Source organism: Pelmatolapia mariae, linkage group LG23 (genome assembly GCF_036321145.2).
Source record: "Pelmatolapia mariae isolate MD_Pm_ZW linkage group LG23, Pm_UMD_F_2, whole genome shotgun sequence".
NCBI classification, from domain to species: Eukaryota; Metazoa; Chordata; class Actinopteri; order Cichliformes; family Cichlidae; genus Pelmatolapia; species Pelmatolapia mariae.
Window position 1 is genome coordinate 10,369,715 of NC_086246.1, and position 17,649 is coordinate 10,387,363.

At 43.8% G+C, this 17,649-nt stretch overlaps 1 protein-coding gene and 1 long non-coding RNA gene across 5 annotated transcripts in view; one reads left to right on the top strand and one right to left on the bottom strand.

The window, feature by feature from the left end:
* LOC134620491 (beta-1,3-galactosyltransferase 1-like) overlaps positions 1–17,649 on the top strand; it is a 191,140-nt gene that overhangs the window by 165,537 nt on the left and 7,954 nt on the right. The window lies entirely within an intron of this gene.
* Positions 494–8,122, bottom strand: LOC134621326 (uncharacterized). Its single transcript, XR_010092189.2, has 4 exons — positions 7,982–8,122; positions 1,253–1,301; positions 1,022–1,084; positions 494–625 (listed from the first exon to the last, which is right to left on the bottom strand). It is a non-coding gene; the product is annotated as an uncharacterized LOC134621326 (long non-coding RNA).

A 17,649-nucleotide genomic window follows, 5' to 3' on the forward strand; every position in this document is an offset into this window, starting at 1 on the left:
ACAATACTAATTGTTTACCTACTGACAAACATTTCAAGTTCAACTAAATGAAAAAACAATTTGTGGTAACCTGATTATGACTAAAAATAATTAACAACACTTTTTGTAATGATGTTAAAATCAGCCCAACTTTTATTTTCAAACACAACAAAGTACAACAGCCAATATACTGGACACTGTTCTGCTGAACAACAAACAATTATATTGCCATCACTGTTATAATCTTACAATGAAACAAAGTCTCAGATGTAATTATTCTGAAAGTAAGTTTAGGCCTACCACAAGTTTGTTTTGTACTTACATTACTTATATTATCAAAATAAAATATTTGTTGTTCTGTCACAAGTGCAGTCTCTAATTTAAACAACACATATGTTTTGCATTCCAACACATGAGCTGGAATGTTGTAATATTTTAAGGATGCTTGTTTCCAGTCCAGGTATTACTGCCTGAATGACTATCACGGATCGAGGTGATCCAAATGTAGGTGCAGAAGAAAGTCTTTAACTTCCCTTAAGTACAGTGGCAGTGGATGTGGGTTGGAGATGCAATGAGCTTGAACTTGCAGGCGACCATCTTCACTGACCACACCATCTGTGACGGAGGACTCATCTCTCCTGGTGTCCTGCAAGCAAACAATCATATTTTTTGGAACATGAACTTAATTGCTTTCTTAAAACATTTTTTTCTGCTTTTGGTATAAAACAGACTCCAATTTAGACAATCTCAGGCTCCCTCCCCACCGGAGAGGTGACATTCAATGTCCCAATTGTCAATCTGGATAGCTGTGACCACCACACAACACACAATAATGTCATGAAAGCATCATTTTAAAAAGGGCTATGCAAACATGGGCAATAACTTTCATTCTAATGATGTGCAAAATGATTTGGGCACAAAACAAATTTTGCTGTTAGAAAACTTGCAGAATTCACTATATACAGTGTAGACCCTCTAAACTAAGTTTGGGATGTGATCTTTCAAGAAATGCAGACCAAACTGTTGTTGTTTGTTTACTTACACAGCATGTCTTGTAGAATTAACTGGAGTCACAGCAACAGCATAGTGCAGTCATATCTCAAGTCTAATAACAGAAGACAGGAAAAGATCAGTAAAGAAACAACTTCCCCAAACCAAAGCACAAATACAACAATAAGTAAAACAGGCTGATCTAAAGTATGATTAAAGTTCAGCCTGATTAATATAAATGTCACTGACAGTTGCTAATATATTGGAAAACCAAAACACTTACCACTGAGTTGATGTCTTTCTGTCCAACAACAGGAGTGCTGGTCCCGAGCCTCAAAGACAGTAAGAAGCAAGCAGAGGGAGAAAAAAACAGAACATTTTTCAGAAACTGATTTGATCCTTAATGGCTGTGCAATCATTGTAACTTAGAGTTTGCTTATGTTGTTAAATAAAGGCTAGATTTGACATCAATAGATGCCACAGATGTTCTAAAGCTGCTACAAAGCATGAAAAAAAATGGACGTCTCCGAAAACGTCGGAGCATTTTTGCAAATATGTGATGTCTTGATAAATCGAGCAGATATTTGAACTTTACACAGCTACATTCTCGCCTGAAAATATCTTAAAAGTTTATTTTGTGACCCAGAAAAAGTAATAAGTTTTTTAGCCGCGCTCCTCCGCCATTGCCGCGCTTACAAGTACACATGCTCCGACAACCGTGGCCGACAAATGCGATCCTCTTTTTCCCCAGATTACCCTTTCTGGGTCACAAAATAACCTTTTAAGATATTTTCAGGCGAGAATGTAGCTGTGTAATGCTCAAATATCTACTTAATTTATCAAAATATCACATATTTGCAGAAGTGCTTCCACGTTTTCGGACAGCTCTGTTATCCACCAGCGCGATAGCTGACCGGGAGGTCAAGGCTTGATAGAGTCCGGGAGCACAGCTAACTCCTGGCATATTGTTTTCAACCCCCCTGCGGTGTTTTGCTACTCAGGTTAAACATGATATATATAGTTAGTTAGTTAGTTCCCTTTCAGTCGATTCACTCGGTACAACACATAAGTATGGGATATCACGCCCTCGCGTGTCCTGGCTGAAGAAACCTTTATTCACGCCTTTAAGGCAGATGACGTGTGATGACACGCGCACGGCCCCGCCCGCACATATAGCCGCTGTCATCACAGTCATCCCTCAGTTCTTACGCTCTTCACCTCGCTGAGAACACCTCTGCTGAGTTGGGCTAGCTAGCTGCTGCTAGTTAGCTCCGTTGTCTGCCAACTTGAACTTAGCTTAACTGCCCCTGTTGGTGTTAGCCTCCACTGCCCAGTTGGTGCGTAGGCTGCCCGCGGAGCGTTATTTTCAAGTTTTTCTTGTGCAGCGTTTCGCTTTGCGTTTTGGAATGGACTCCAAACCGAAGCGAGCAAAGCAGAAATCTTCTGTTCGCCCCTGTCCTCAGGGATGCGGTTTCTCTTTGCACGACAGCGACCAGCACGATGCCTGCCCTGTCTGCCTGGGGATCGTCCACGCTAGGAGAGCGTTGACGGAGCCCGAAGCCTGTGCGTTTTGTCGCCAGCTCCGGCGCTCGACCCTGGAAAGACGGGTGACGTTTGTGGAAAGAGTGCTGGGACGCTCGGCTGTCGCACGGCATGACCCTCTCCTTTCCGAGTCTGGAGCCCCGGCTTCGTCCGAGTCCGAAGACGAGGATTTTCCGGTCGATGTCCCCGCGATTAGCTGGGCTGACCACATGGAATATGTTGACGGGTTAGCCGATGACGAGCCGGAACCATGCAGGAGCGCTGACGGGCTTCAGCCTGGGTTGAAGCCCGCCAGCGCTCCCCAGGAAGACGATGACATGCTGGACATCGGCCTGGACATCCATGGTTTGTCGGAGGATGAGCAGGAGAGCTCATTGTCGGCCCAATGTGCCACCGCTGCTGCGCCGGTCGGCCACGATGACACCTCTCTTGTCTCCCTGTTTCGCCGTGCTGCTGAGAAGCTGCAGGTGGACTGGCCCTCTCCTCCACCAGCTCGGAAGCCGTCGCGGTTCGCGGGTTTTTTCCTCCCACCGGAGCCCGCAACGGCCAAAAACTGCCTTCCCATGTTCCCAGACTTTCTCTGCGAGCTAACAGCGTCATGGGACAAACCTCTGTCTACCCGCGTCACTGTGCCCGGCTATGGACAGTACATGGAATTGGACGGCGCCGAGGGGGCTGGCTTAGCTAACCCACCCCCTATGGAGCCGTCTCTGGCTGCTTATCTGGCCCCGTCCCATAACCATGGTGTCGGTGGCCCCGCAACTCTGCCGTCCAAGCACTGCAGATTCTCTGCCTCGCAGCTGGAGAAGATTTATCGGGCTCAGGCCGGCACTGCTCGCGCCATGAGCTCCGTCACCATGCTCCAGACGTACCAGGCAATGTGCCTGGCGGAGCTTGGATCGCTGGTTCCTGATGACAGCCCGCTGGCACCTCTTCTTAACGAGGTCAGAGTCACCACGGATTACATCCTCCGTGCGTCTCGCTGTGCAGCGCTCTCCCTGGGCAGAGGGATGGCTTCGACAGTAGTGGCGCAGAGGCACCTGTGGCTGACCCTCTCCGACGTCCCGGATAGGGACAGAGCTGTGTATCTGGACGCACCAGTGTCTGCGGCTGGGTTATTCGGACATTCACTTGAAGCCATTCAGGCTAGATTCGATCTGAGGAAGAAGCAGACGGAAGCTCTGCGCGACATCATCCCCAGACGTCAGCTCCAGCCCAAGCCCGCAGCTAGCTCTCACAGGCCCGCCGCTCCTCTGACGACTGGCAAGAGACCGGCGCCCACTGCTGGAGTGGGTGTGCCGCCGGCGAGAGCACGTCCTCCGGCCCGAGCTCCACGCCAGTCGGCCTGGAGCAAAGGCCCACCCTCGGGCCCCCGACGGGACCCGACGCCAAGGAGGAAGAAGCCTCAGCCCTCCTAGCTGTGGTTTCGAGTCGAGAAGGGGTCCAGCAGCAGGGAGACGCTGTTTTTACCCCTCTGTTGCCGCACAAGAGGTGCCGCTTAAGTTCTGTTCAGGTTGTCAGCCCCAGAAGGCGCTGCACTTTCCTATCACCGTCTCCCAAGCACAAAACCCCTGCACACAAATTGCCTCAGGTAACTCCCTGTTCAGGTGTGTTAAATGTTCAAGTGACCACATCGAGTGTTCCCGCTTTTTTTCATTGTTGTGCCCCAGAAAAGGTGCATCCAACAAAATGTATGAATGTACATGTTTCCATGTTACAATCAATAAAGAGTGTTGTTTATTCTCAAACAATCACAAATGCTCAGCCTGCAGGCAAAATGAGCCAGGTCAGGCAGGTGATGCAGTTCCCTGCAGACACACTGGGGGGCGACGACGCCCCGCCGACGGTGCTGCAGGTCAGCCGGCTGGCTGCTCACTTCCCTCAGTGGCGCGCTTGCGCCCCCTCTCCGTGGGTGCTGCAAACCGTTGCCATGGGTTACCGGTTGCAGTTCCGGGTCAAGCCGCCTCGTTTCCAAAGAGTCGTAAACACGACTGTCAACACCGAGGCAGCCATGATACTCAGAGAGGAAATACAGGCGCTATTGCAGAAAAGAGCAATACGAGTGGTCCCCGCTTCGGAGACAGACAAAGGTTGGTACAGCCGTTATTTTGTCGTTCCGAAAAAAGGGGGAGGGCTTCGTCCCATCCTCGACCTGCGAGTCTTGAACGCGTATCTACGAACGTACAGGTTCAAGATGCTAACACTCAGACAGCTCTTGAATGCAGTCGGCCCGAGAGATTGGTTTGCGACAATCGATCTAACAGATGCTTATTTTCATGTCGCTATACACCCGAAACACAGGCAGTTTCTGAGGTTTGCATTCGAGGGCGTAGCCTACGAATACCTAGTGCTGCCGTTCGGGCTGTCGCTCGCTCCCCGCACCTTTACGAAATGTGCCGAGGCAGCGCTAGCGCCCCTCAGAGAGAGAGGCATCCGCATCTTAGCCTACCTAGACGACTGGGCTCTCGTAGCTTGCTCCAGAGAGCAGGCGGAGACACAGCTGTCGCTGGTTCTGTCACACATTCAGACACTGGGGTTCTCTGTGAACTTTCAAAAGAGCTCGCTAATCCCGAGTCAACAGATTACTTTTCTCGGTCTGGAAATATGCTCTCTTTCCAGCCGCGCACGTTTGTCGGAGCACAGAGTGGCCGCGTTTCATCGCTGCCTCGCTCAGTTTCAGCTGGGACGCAGACTGCGTTTCCAGACGATATTGCGCTTGTTGGGCATGATGGCATCTATGATCGCCGTAGTGCCACTTGGACTGTTAAAAATAAGGGCGTTTCAACGCTGGACTCTCTCTCACCGTTTGTGTGCTTCGCGTCACCTCCGGAGGAGGCTGCCGGTAACCGCGTCTTGCATGCTAGCTCTCCGTCCTTGGAGGGAGCCCAGGCTGCTGCATCAGGGCTCTCGGATTGGGAGGGTGTTGTTTCGCAAGGTGGTGTCCACAGATGCTTCCCTAAGAGGGTGGGGAGCGCTGTGCGAGGGTGCGTCAGTGAGAGGGATCTGGTCCGCAGCTCAGCGCCAGCTGCACATCAACCACTTAGAGCTGTTAGCAGTGTTCTTAGCTCTAAAGCATTTCCGTCCAGTCCTGCAGGGCCAGCATGTCTTAGTCAGGACGGACAATTCAACAGTGGTGTCTTACATAAACAGGCAGGGAGGAACACGCTCTCTTCCCCTGTTGCAGCTGTCTCGCTCTCTGCTGTTATGGTGCAGTGTTCATTTTCTGACTCTAAGAGCCACCCATGTCCCGGGCCACCTGAACCTGGGGCCGGACCTTCTCTCCAGGGGGGATCCTCTGGTGAGAGAATGGAGGTTACACCCTTCAATAGTGGCTCAGATTTGGGATCTATTTGGCGAGGCGCAAATAGATCTTTTTGCTTCCAGGGTAAATACTCACTGCCCCCTGTACTTCTCCATAATCGACCACGATGCACCCTTGGGCTTGGACGCGCTAGCGCACCAATGGCCAGACGTGCTCCTGTATGCATTTCCCCCAGTGGAAATGATATCTCCAGTTCTAGAGAGGGTGCGTCGGCACTCCCTCTCTCTGATCCTGGTGGCCCCTTGGTGGCCCGCGAGGTCGTGGTATGCAGAGATAATCAGCCTGCTAGCAGCGAGTCCTTGGCAGCTTCCTCTCCGCAGGGATCTCCTCTCTCAGGCGGGAGGAGAAGTGTTTCATCCGCGCCCGGATCTGTGGCGCCTTCATGCTTACCTGCTGAGAGGTTAAACTTGGTTGCTAAGGGTTTGCCACCTAGTGTGATAGCGACAATTCAGAGCGCTAGAGCCTCATCTACTAGAGGCTTGTACGCTTACAAATGGCGAGCCTTCGAGCAATGGTGCCAGGACCGCCATACTCTCCCATTTCAGTGCTCTATTGTGGATGTTTTGACATTCCTGCAGGAGCTGCTGGATAAAGGCCTTTCGTTTTCGACAATCAAGGTTTATTTAGCAGCTATATCTGCTTGTCATATTGGCTTTGACGGGGTGACACCAGGTGCTCATCCCCTCGCCATACGTTTTCTGAAAGGGGTTCGCCGGCTGAGGCCCGTGCTTAAGTCCAGTGTCCCTGCTTGGGACTTGTCTTTGGTGCTGGAGGCCCTTTGTAGCCCCCCGTTTGAACCCATTGAGTCTGTGGATATGAAATTTCTTTCATATAAGACCGCATTACTTCTCGCTTTGGCTTCAGCGAAGCGAGTGGGTGACCTTCATGCGCTGTCTGTGCATCCCGCCTGCACACAGTTTTCTCCTGATGGCCACAAGGTCGTATTGCGTCCAAATGCTGCCTATTTTCCCAAGATCATGCCTGCATCTTATAGCTCAATGGAGTTTGAGTTGCTGAGCTTTTGCTCCCCTCCTTTTGAATCTGAGGAGCAGAGGAGGATGCATTCTCTTTGTCCAGTGCGTGTGCTACGCACCTACATTGAGCGCACTCAGGATGTGCGTTTATGTGACCAGCTGTTTGTCTGCTTCGCTAATCCAAATAGAGGTAGAGCTCTGTCCAAACAGAGGCTGTCCCACTGGATTATAGAAGCTATCTCACTGGCATACGGCACCAGAGGTCTTGCGTTGCCCCACGGGGTGGGAGCTCATTCCACCAGGGGGATGGCGACCTCATGGGCTCTTTTTAGAGGGGTGCCTGTAGCTGATATTTGTGCAGCAGCTAGTTGGGCATCGCCGCACACTTTTGTGCAGTTTTATCGGTTGGACGTTACAGCCCCTTCGGTGGCTCATGCTGTCCTTTCTGCTGGGTCTACCACTCACTAAGGATGTGGTGGTCCCATTCCGGTTCGGTGGCTGCTCTGCGGGGCGTGAATATATGTCCTATACTTATGTGTTGTACCGAGTGAATCGACTGAAAGGGAACGAATAGTTATGTCTATAACTTCTGTTCCCTGAAGGAGAGGAACGAGGTACAACACAGGGTGGCCCCACTGAGCAGTTGGCTCGGTGAAGAGCGGCTATCGAACTGAGGGATGACTGTGATGACAGCGGCTATATGTGCGGGCGGGGCCGTGCGCGTGTCATCACACGTCATCTGCCTTAAAGGCGTGAATAAAGGTTTCTTCAGCCAGGACACGCGAGGGCGTGATATCCCATACTTATGTGTTGTACCTCGTTCCTCTCCTTCAGGGAACAGAAGTTATAGACATAACTATTCGTTAGTTAGTTATGGCTATGGATTGAAAATATCCCCCACACCCCACCCCACCCCACCCCTAACGGCTGCGCCTCCCGAAGAATTTTGTCTGGGCTCTTATCTCACTTTTTTATTTCAAACAATCAACAGAAAATTTCACAGACATAGTTGTATATAAGGTTTTTAAAGCTGTGGTGTTAATTTTTAAGTAACATGAGCCCAGCGGCAGCAGCAACGCTAGGCTAACACTAACTAGCTAGCAAGATTAGAAACCTGGTGCTAAACTAAGAGAAGCCACAAAATCAGTTTGAATAAGAGTAAACATTTACTCACCAAGTCAGTAAAGATCCACAGCAATGACAACAATAATATCTCCAGGTTTGCTCAATATATTCCATAACAAATGCTGGCGCCATGAACATGCGGACTGATCCGGGAGGGAGGAGGACGGTAGTCACGTGGCATTTTCAAAACACATCTTTCATCCTTCCGCCCTGAGAAGCAAAACTTCCAGCTTACTTAGTTTTTCTAAGTTAAGACAACTCAAATAAATTGAGTTTATCAGTGTTTTTGCATAAAAAGTACTGGTAACGTATTTAAATCGAGTTCTGATAACAAATTGATAAAAATTAAGTTCAGCCTATTTAATATTTTTAAGTAAACACAATATTACATTTTACAGTGCAGGTGTGTCTTTACGTCCACCGCTTGTTGCAGTAGTATCAATTCCTTCTTTCACACAGGTTTCTCTTCATCTGTTGGATTGATGATTTGCATTGACCTTACCAAGGCATTGAGGAAGTTGTCTTATTTATTGTATTTTTTTACCGACTAATACTTTCTTATGTTGCTCTAGGTGATAAAGTATACACTTTATTGCTCATCGAACATGGTGTCAGTGGTGTGATGTGTGGTCAACAGCTCTGCGGCGCTTTCACATCAATAAACAAAGATTCAAATATAACTTGCCCCTGAATCTGGCACTTCCACTTCACTGCAGATGCCAGGTGCCTGTAGGTGGAAAATTGTGCTTGCACTGTGGGTATAGAGATGTGAGGCAGGCCACTGCTGAAGTGCAGAGAGTATGTGCACCCAGTTAAAGGCCTTGCCACTGGGCTCTCTAGTGACTACAGCTGAAATATTCCATCAATACTATAAAAGTCTGTCATCTTCAGGAGATCTCTGAAGGTTATTCCCATCTTACTCTCCAATGTCAGTCCTAAACCAGTTTCACCTTTGCTCCCCTGCAGCATGGTGATACATGGTGAAAAAGTATTTGCCCCCTTTCTGATGTCATGCATACATGTTTGAGATCATCAGCCCACGAGCAGCATGACCCAGTGGTTTGGTCTTATAGCAAGAGGGCCCTAGATTCACAGTCACCATCTCTCTGGTCCTTTTTGATAGATTTTTTCCCCCTCCATAAATTAAATCATCATTTAAAAGCTGAGTTTTAAAAGCTAATTTTAAAATTCCTTTGTAGTGAAACATATAAGTATGAAAAATATGCAAAAAAAAAAACCAAAACAAAAACACTAAAGAATCAGGAAGGGGGCAAATACTTTTTCGCAGCACTGTGTCTAGCCTTGTCCTTGCTAGTCAAGCATTTGTCCTCACCAGCTGGTGTCGTAATGTTTAATTTTTGTTGCTGAGTATGCCTCAGTGGTATTACCATAATTCCAACGTCCTCCCTCTGCATCGTCCCAGATCTTCAATAATGTATAACCGCAATGTCACCCAGTCGGACAGTAAAATGTATTACCTGCATGAATCAAGTTGTCATTTACAATTTATGAGAGAGCTTAGCATTCAGAGCACAAGTCTGGCTGGTGTGGGGAGCACAGTGAATCTATTTGGAGTAAAAGCCTCCTCCAATACCCAGCACTGCAAAATAATTTAAAAAAAAACCCAACTCACCTTGCCTTCTGTAGTAGCTATTTTTTTCTCAACACTGTCATGATTAAGATGCAGCTGTGTTTTGGAACTAGACTCCATGTTTTTTCTCGCCTTGTCATCCAGCAGAAACGTCACTTTAGCAAATAAGTCCCCAAGATGGGTGGGAGTCGGAGTTCACCGCGCACCACAAAACTATTATCTGCTACATTTCAGGCAGTTTGGGAAACTAACATAAATAAGTGTGAGTGATCATTAGAACGTCCTCTGAGGCAGACATTAATTCTCCGGGTAACTTAAAACAAATGCTGAGAATTTTCTGCAAACACTGCTTGTCTATAAACTGATATGCCCCAGCACAGTTTGGGCTCAAGTCAGCACTGAAGTGGAGCATCAGGCTTCTGAACAGCAGCCAAATCTGTTGGCCGCTATTGATATCCCATTTCCTCTGGCACTCCTAAGCTACTTTGCATTCAGAGGCTTTCCACTAAGCCCACAATGTCCAGCCTGTGGACTGTAATACTGACTATATGTCTGGTTGTGCTGCTCCTCAACAATCATTGACTCCTTTATTATCCAGGAAACAAAAGCGGAGCTGGTGCCACACTGGGAGTCTTCCAGCCCTGACATTTTAATTGCGTCTCTTTCATATTAGGTGGGATGCAAACCAATTTGGCCATTGCTGTTAAATTCTTCCCATATTAATTCCTCTTTTGAATGTTTGAAGCTGACATAATGGATTTTAGACTTGGCAGAAGATTGGAGGAAAAGAGGATCAAACATTAAACAGAAGATAGCTTTTCTTTTTTTGTGACTGACAATTATAAACCTCCTGTTGAGCTTATCACATATTGAACAGCAGGAGCGTGAGATAAGGTGTTGAGTTATGTGCTGTGGACAGCCCATTTCAGCATCAGTGAGAGAAATGTGTATGTGCATTTGAGATCTTTTAAATTTGCAGATTAAAGCCACGATTATAACATCTGCCCAAGTCCCTCAAATTTACTGCACAAACAGAACAGCACAGCCACTTGAGGATGGCTCCAAAAGTGAGTCAATCCCTATAGACTCCCATGTTAAAATGCTGACTTTACAGCATTAGAAGCATGTTTACAGCTCCTGTAGCAAAATATATACAACGGAGGAATATTTTTATCTAGTCTGTCTGGATCTGAGGTTGAGGGGCATAGGTTTGTGTGTGTGCTGTTTGGTGTCTTTTGGAGCATTTTTGATGGAATTTTCTGAGAAATAATATGGCCTGCTGTATGACACAGACCTTCCAAGAAATTCCTACTTCTGTTTTGGTGAGTGAAAGCACTAATTAACTGACTAACCAATTAGCAGATATGCGTATCTGTTCGTTGCACCCCTAAACCTGCAGCTTGTCCAAACCCATTGAGTGACATCGCCATGACTACATTCATCTTTTATACACAGTCTGTGGTTTTAAAATCCACTTCATACTTATTCACTCATCCATCTGGCTTGCTCCTTCTTGCTATGTCTTTTTCTATCATGACATGAACAGGAGACACATTCACACATTCAGCGGGAATAATATTAAATCATTAAATATTAAAAAGCAGTACCACCATAATGCAAAACCAGCCTGTACTGCTTAAACCAGCCTTGGTTTAAGCAATGCAGAGTGGCAAGTGTGTTTTCCACTTCATTGTTCATTTGCATTGAGCTATATTTACAGGTCATCCCTCGCTTTCAAATGGTATTTCCACATCGTAATGCTACGATGTAAAGAAGTAAACGTTTTGACAGCATTGCTTAAATCAGCAGTCATGAAAGCAGCAAGTGGTAGAAGCTGCTTGCTGTTTTTCCCTCTGTCAGTCATTAAATCTGTAATATGGGAGCAGGCAGCAGGAGTGTAAGATGTCAGCCCAGCGCTGGGAATATGATTTATTTACCTTCAGATGTGTCTGCCCTCTGAGCTCATCTCTTATACATGCTTACCTCCAATGCAATGAAGACACACATTACAGTCTATTAAACCACTCGTGTGCTGCCTTTGTTTTTCTGTCTTCCTGCAAAGTCACCCCAACCCCCCCAACCCCCTTCTTTCCCGTAAGCAAGGTCACTCTACGCTGCACTAATGATTGCAATCAATTACCTGGTGCAACATTAAACGAGACTGAAACTCCCACATCTACATAGCCTTCAAGCTTTTTTGCTCCGGCATATAGAGGTCACTTGATTAGAAAGACAACAGAGCTGATGATTCATGCCTTTCAAAAATTATTTTTAACCACCCTACACCCTGACAGAAACACCATATATTATTATATATCTGAATAAAAATCCCATTCTTGTCTAGATTTTTATTCTTAAGAATGTATTTGTTTGAAATTAATTCTTTATTAATTTGTTTGTCTTATGCTAGGATAAGCCGTTTCAGTTCCATTTTCAAGCCAACTTTCTGTTGATTGGCTTCTCCAACAAACAGAAGCTCGCCCTCTATACTAATCCATACTAATCCAAGAGTAGAAAGAAGCCAGAGTTTTAGGCTCATAACTTGTACATATGCTGATATTAGGTTCATAAAAGTCAAAAGCATTACCTGGGATTTCACATCCAAGGTCATCCAATCACTCAGAAAGTAGAGCAAGTTTCCCACTAATTGGACGGTCGATGGTTTGATCCCTGACTGTTGCCATAGTATCTTTGGGCAACATATGAATGTTTGTTAGAAATCACTTAAGCATAGAAATAAGGGTGAGTCCAAAGTGCTTGAGTAGAAAAGAGGTATTTAAGAGCCCGTTAAGATACATCTCTGGATCCTTTTTTAGCACTCCGTTACTTATCTCAGTGAAAGTCCTATTATGGTCAATTGCACAAGTGCCTCTGTGATGGGAACAAGATTTGCTCCAATGTGAACCTTCAAACTGAAGTTAATTTTTGTGGATGTAGACAGAACTACAGGGAGCCAAATCTGGGGAGTGTCCCAGGTGGTGAACCCTATGATGTTCATATGGGGTCATCTGATTGTTTTTTTTCTGTATTATTGCAGGTTCTTTACCTTCCAATATAAAGCAACTTTAGGAAACTGTTGTTGTGAATTAAACTGAATTGAATTCTACTTTGATAATCCCTTCACAGTCAATACACTGAACAGTTAAAACAAAGAGCTGCTCACATGATGCAGAGCCTTGAGGCTTGGAAACTCTGACTCAACTGATAATTGTTCTGTTGGAGACGCCAGCAATGATCCTTCACATGAAATTTGAGTCAGTTTGAAAGAGTTATTGACGTTTGAAGTGCAAGTTAGTGAAATCTCAGAGTGCACATTGTGTATGGGCAGAATAAGAGTTTCAGTAGTCACGATAAAAGTTGTCTGAACATGCCAGGATTTTTTGATCACACGTCATATATGTTATAAAAGAAAACTGGACTTACACATCTTGTATACAACCCTAATTACCCCCAAATTTGGATGGTGTGTAAAATGCTAATAAATGAAACTATGCTAATCTCATTCAAAACCATATTTGGCACATAGAAAAAATAAATTTTTGTTCTGCTGTGAATAAAATAAAATGTTTAAACTGAGACATTTTACTATTTAAAGGAAAATATTAGCTTATTTTAAACTGATGGCGTCAAAACATCTCAGAAATGTTCCAGATTGTCTCATTCTTGCCTGATTTTTCTTGTCAGACTGGTGAACCTCCATTTACTCACCACATACGTGTTCAACCTTTTGTTCCCCCATGTCCCAAATTTTTGCTGAATACGAGCTTAAAGTTTCTATGAAATAGTAAAACGTTGCACTTTAAAGATTTTATATGTTTTCTATGTTCTATTGTGGATAAAATAAGGGTTCATGACATTCATTGCTTTCTGTTTTTATTTACATTTACATTGCGTCACAACTTTTTTGAGAGTGGGCTTGTACAGCAAGTATATATGCTTACTTTTTACAATTGCAGATGAAAAAAACACGATGGCGTCCTCACAGCTAGAAGATCTAGGTAGGTGATCGAATTTACGTCGTACTTACACGATGCAAATGCCATGAACAGTTGTATAATGTAGCTTGTAGCTATAGAGGAGCCTTCAAAACTATCACAGTAATGACATAAAGGTCATCTTGACTTTGTCTGCTGACATCAGATAATTTTATCTGAAATTCTGTAGTGACACCTAGGGGGCTGGAACTTGAGCTCTTTTTAGACTTAGTGCCTGTAAGTACTACGTGGGAGTTGTAGGACCCAGCTGTTTGACTCTTTACTGAAAGTTGGATTCATTACCTGGTTCTCTTTTTGAGCTGGGTTTGCATATGAGTTTGTGATATAGTAGTATCAGTTTTTTGTGAGTTCTCCATGAAGAAAAGAGCTGCCAGTTGTCTCTGCAGAATTAATCATGTCAATGGTGTCAGGTCAAACTTAGAAGAACCTTTGAGTTAAACTTTAATCACTATCAATATTTCAAGTTTTTCCACTTAATAGTGCATTAGAAGCTTCAGAGAGTGAGTAGAAATAGCTGGTGAAAAACATAAAAATGGCCTAACCCTTTTATTCCACTGTGGAAGACAAATATATATATTTTATGAATATTTCACATCTTCAGCCATTCACTTCATTGAATGGCTGCATAGATGCAGATTAGCAAGGTGAACAGAAATCAGCCTTTTCAACCCATATAACAGTGTTTTCTTTTTATTTCAATTAACCCAACTCGAGTCACATGGACTCCAGTTTAATTTCACAAATTCTTTTTCACTAATCATGGTCACAAATCCCAAGTCTGTTTTTATTAAGATCAGTAGATTTGGTTTCACAGACTGTCACTGGGGCTGTGACCCAGTGTCTTGTGTTTTTGTAATTAAGATTCCTTAAATATTGTCATTCATTGTCTTAGTTCTCTTGATGGTTTTCTGTTTATGTTATATTCATAGTTTTGCCGTTGGTTTCTGTCACCTTGCCTTTCTTTGTTTCATGTTTTCCATCTAGTCAGTCGCGCCTCGGTGTCGAGTCTGCGTCTCAGTGTCTGTCTTGTATTTCCTGTTTTACTTTGACGGTCTTGTGTCTTCTGTGAGTGTATCCAGTTTTGCGTTCTTCCTTTCTCCTCTTGTCAGATTTGGTTCAGCTGTGTCCCCTTTTGGTTACTCCTTTCCTCGTTACCATCTGCATATATAGTGAGTGTTTTCCTTTGTTCCCTGTCGGATCGTCTGTGTATCCTCCCCGGTGTATTTCCCCCGTGTCTCCAGGTTTTCAGGTTTCTTGTTCCAAGTTTTCAGGTTTCATGTAGTGTTTAGTCTTCCCAGTTTAGGTTTTGTTAGCTTTGTGTAGTCGTTCTTTGCTTTTGTTTATTGTTCAGTTCCACCATAATAAAGGCCCGCTTTCTGTTCAACATCCATCTTTGTCTTCGGTGTCTGCATTTGGGTCCTCATTCTCATCTCCGCACGGTCTGCCAGCTCAGACCGTGACACAGACCAAACTTCACTGTGAATGTTACCTAGGAGTATGCTTTGCTAAGGCTACATAGATAATAGTTTTCCCTGCCTTGCTCATTTGTCACCCCTGATTTGCAGCAACTATGGAGGACCAGAGATAAAGAAAAGGCAGTTTCACCAACATTGAAATAGAAAATGAATACAGCTGCTTAGTCAGCACAAGAATAAATTGACTGCCAAGTAGTCCAGGTTGATAATAAATGAGAAGCAGTCCAGAAGAAAAATAAATAGCTGAGCCCATAAGTAAGTAAACCACCTCAGTTCATTTGTTTTTGCTTGTTTTGTAGCAGTGGAACCCATCAGTATCAGCCAATCACTAATGGCAGCTAAGTTCAAATAGATGTGTCCTACAGAAGTGTTGCACTATTGTACTGCTAAGTTCTCCAATCACATTACTAATCACTAATCAAAAAAGGTTTTTTTCATATATAGGTCTGTTAAAGCTGAAGGTAATGCCTTATTTTTTTTTATATCAAAACTTTAAAATTCAACTTAGACTCAGTCAAATTCAAAAAGAGACAAAACCTTCACCCTTCAGAATGTTGAGAAAGAGAATTTCGGGTATTTCTGGTTGAAATATTAACTTATTGTAACACATTTTACAGCACATCAGATTTGATAAGATAATTTGTGCCAGCAAAGTTAATGTACTTTCTTTAAATTTCTATATTGTGAATTAATTAGATGTTGGATCACTGTTGTAAAGTACTGTACTGTCTTATCTGCCACACATAGCGAGCAGCGAACAAGGCAGGAGAGACTTGTGTGAGGGAGCTAAATTGACTTCACGGCGCGTGGGGGGTAAAACACTTTAGCACTTAACACTGGCGTACATCAGACTGACTGCAAATCTCCCCACCTATTTCCTTCCAATTTCTCTTTCTCTCACTCTTTGTCTCTGTCTCTTTCTGGCCTGTCAACGTGCTGTCATGACAACCAGTTCAGATTAGCAGATCATTAGCACTAAGCCCTTTGAATTTGTGCCAATAGTTATTGTTAATATTAGGTTCTGATCATTTTCCTCAGTCATATTTTTATAAACTGAAATGCCCATTTCCAGTGTCACTGTTGTTTTTGGGGTTTTTTTTGTATAATACATGTCTTGATGCATCCTTGATTATGAAGGTTGTTAATGAAACCTGCACTCAGCTGAGTTTGAAGAAGTCACTTAAATGGGCGATTAAATATTTCTCCCAGATGAAGAGATTCAACTTTCTGGGATACATTTATTGGCGTGTATTTATTAGTCAGTCATTAGGAACATTAGTACTTCAATGCATGAAAAGTTGTTATGGAAGAAACAGTGCTGCTATAAGGACCTATGAATCCTTAATTAACTGTAATGTACCTGTTACCAGTTCTAGCTGTTGGCACCAAAGGCACATTGCCAAACTCATTCACACTTGCTTAGTATAAGGTTGAGATGAAAAAATATAATTTGCAAGCCTGATGGACGTATCACATACCATCACCATCAAACAGTACAGTGTGAGCTGTTTGCCTGAACTAGCATGCAGTTTTCATTATATTATAGTACATCTGTAGTAGTGTAGTAAGTATTTAATTTCAGCAATTCTGAAGTACTCGAGCCAATACAAAACAATCGTGTACGATACATCACAATACCTGTGTTACTAATGAAGATAAAATAAAGTATGAAATTGGGGGCTCGGTGTTAATGCACTTATGAATCACTGTATGGATTGCATTACTGTATGTCAGTTTAATGAGTTAAATCTCTGATTTGCTGTCCTCCACTGTAGATTTATAATTTTCCACCACTAATTTTGTTACGTCTGCTCTCTTATTCCCTCATTCATTGGCTAAGCTTTACTGCAAGTTGTTAGCAAATCATTCAGGGCAACTTCATGTCCTTAGCGATTGTCATAGTGTTTCTCCTGTAATACATGTGTCACTGAGTATCACAAGAAGAAACAACACAATATATATATATCTATATATATATATATATATATATATATATATATATATATATATATATATATATATACTATACACTGCAATATGAGCATTTTTCATAGCTCCAACTCTCAAAAAGAACTTTTGCTGCAGGGTTGAGTACAAAAAGGCATGTCTTTAATATTGACAAGTTCATCTTCAATAGTGGTTTATCAGTTTTCAGCAGATTTGACGTGTAACGCAGCATGAAAAATTGGCTCTTATATTTCCCTTGTGATCGAATACTGAAACAGAGCAGTGGAGTGATCTTAAATTAGGTAATGAGCTGAAGTTCGGAGGTGAATTGGATCCAGTTCACCAGTGCAGAATTTAAGATTTCTCCCACTGTTTGTCACACACACCAAAAGCAAATGTGACATTCAGTTATGGTATGCACAACCTCATATTATGGACAATTTTGGGTCATTAATTTTATGATTTTTGAGGATAATGTCCTTCCAATCAAAAATAATTGCAATCAGTGATTCCTCTTTGAACTTCATTATGCAGAATGATGAGTCCTCTGGGTTTGGCACAAGAGAGTTTTCAGGTTCTAATCTGCAATGTGAGTTTTAAATCCTGCATACAGGGTTTTATCACATATCGCAACACTACAATTTATTATTCAAACAGAGTATTTTTCTTAGCATGCCTCGAGGGGATCTTTAACTTATGTGATAAAATA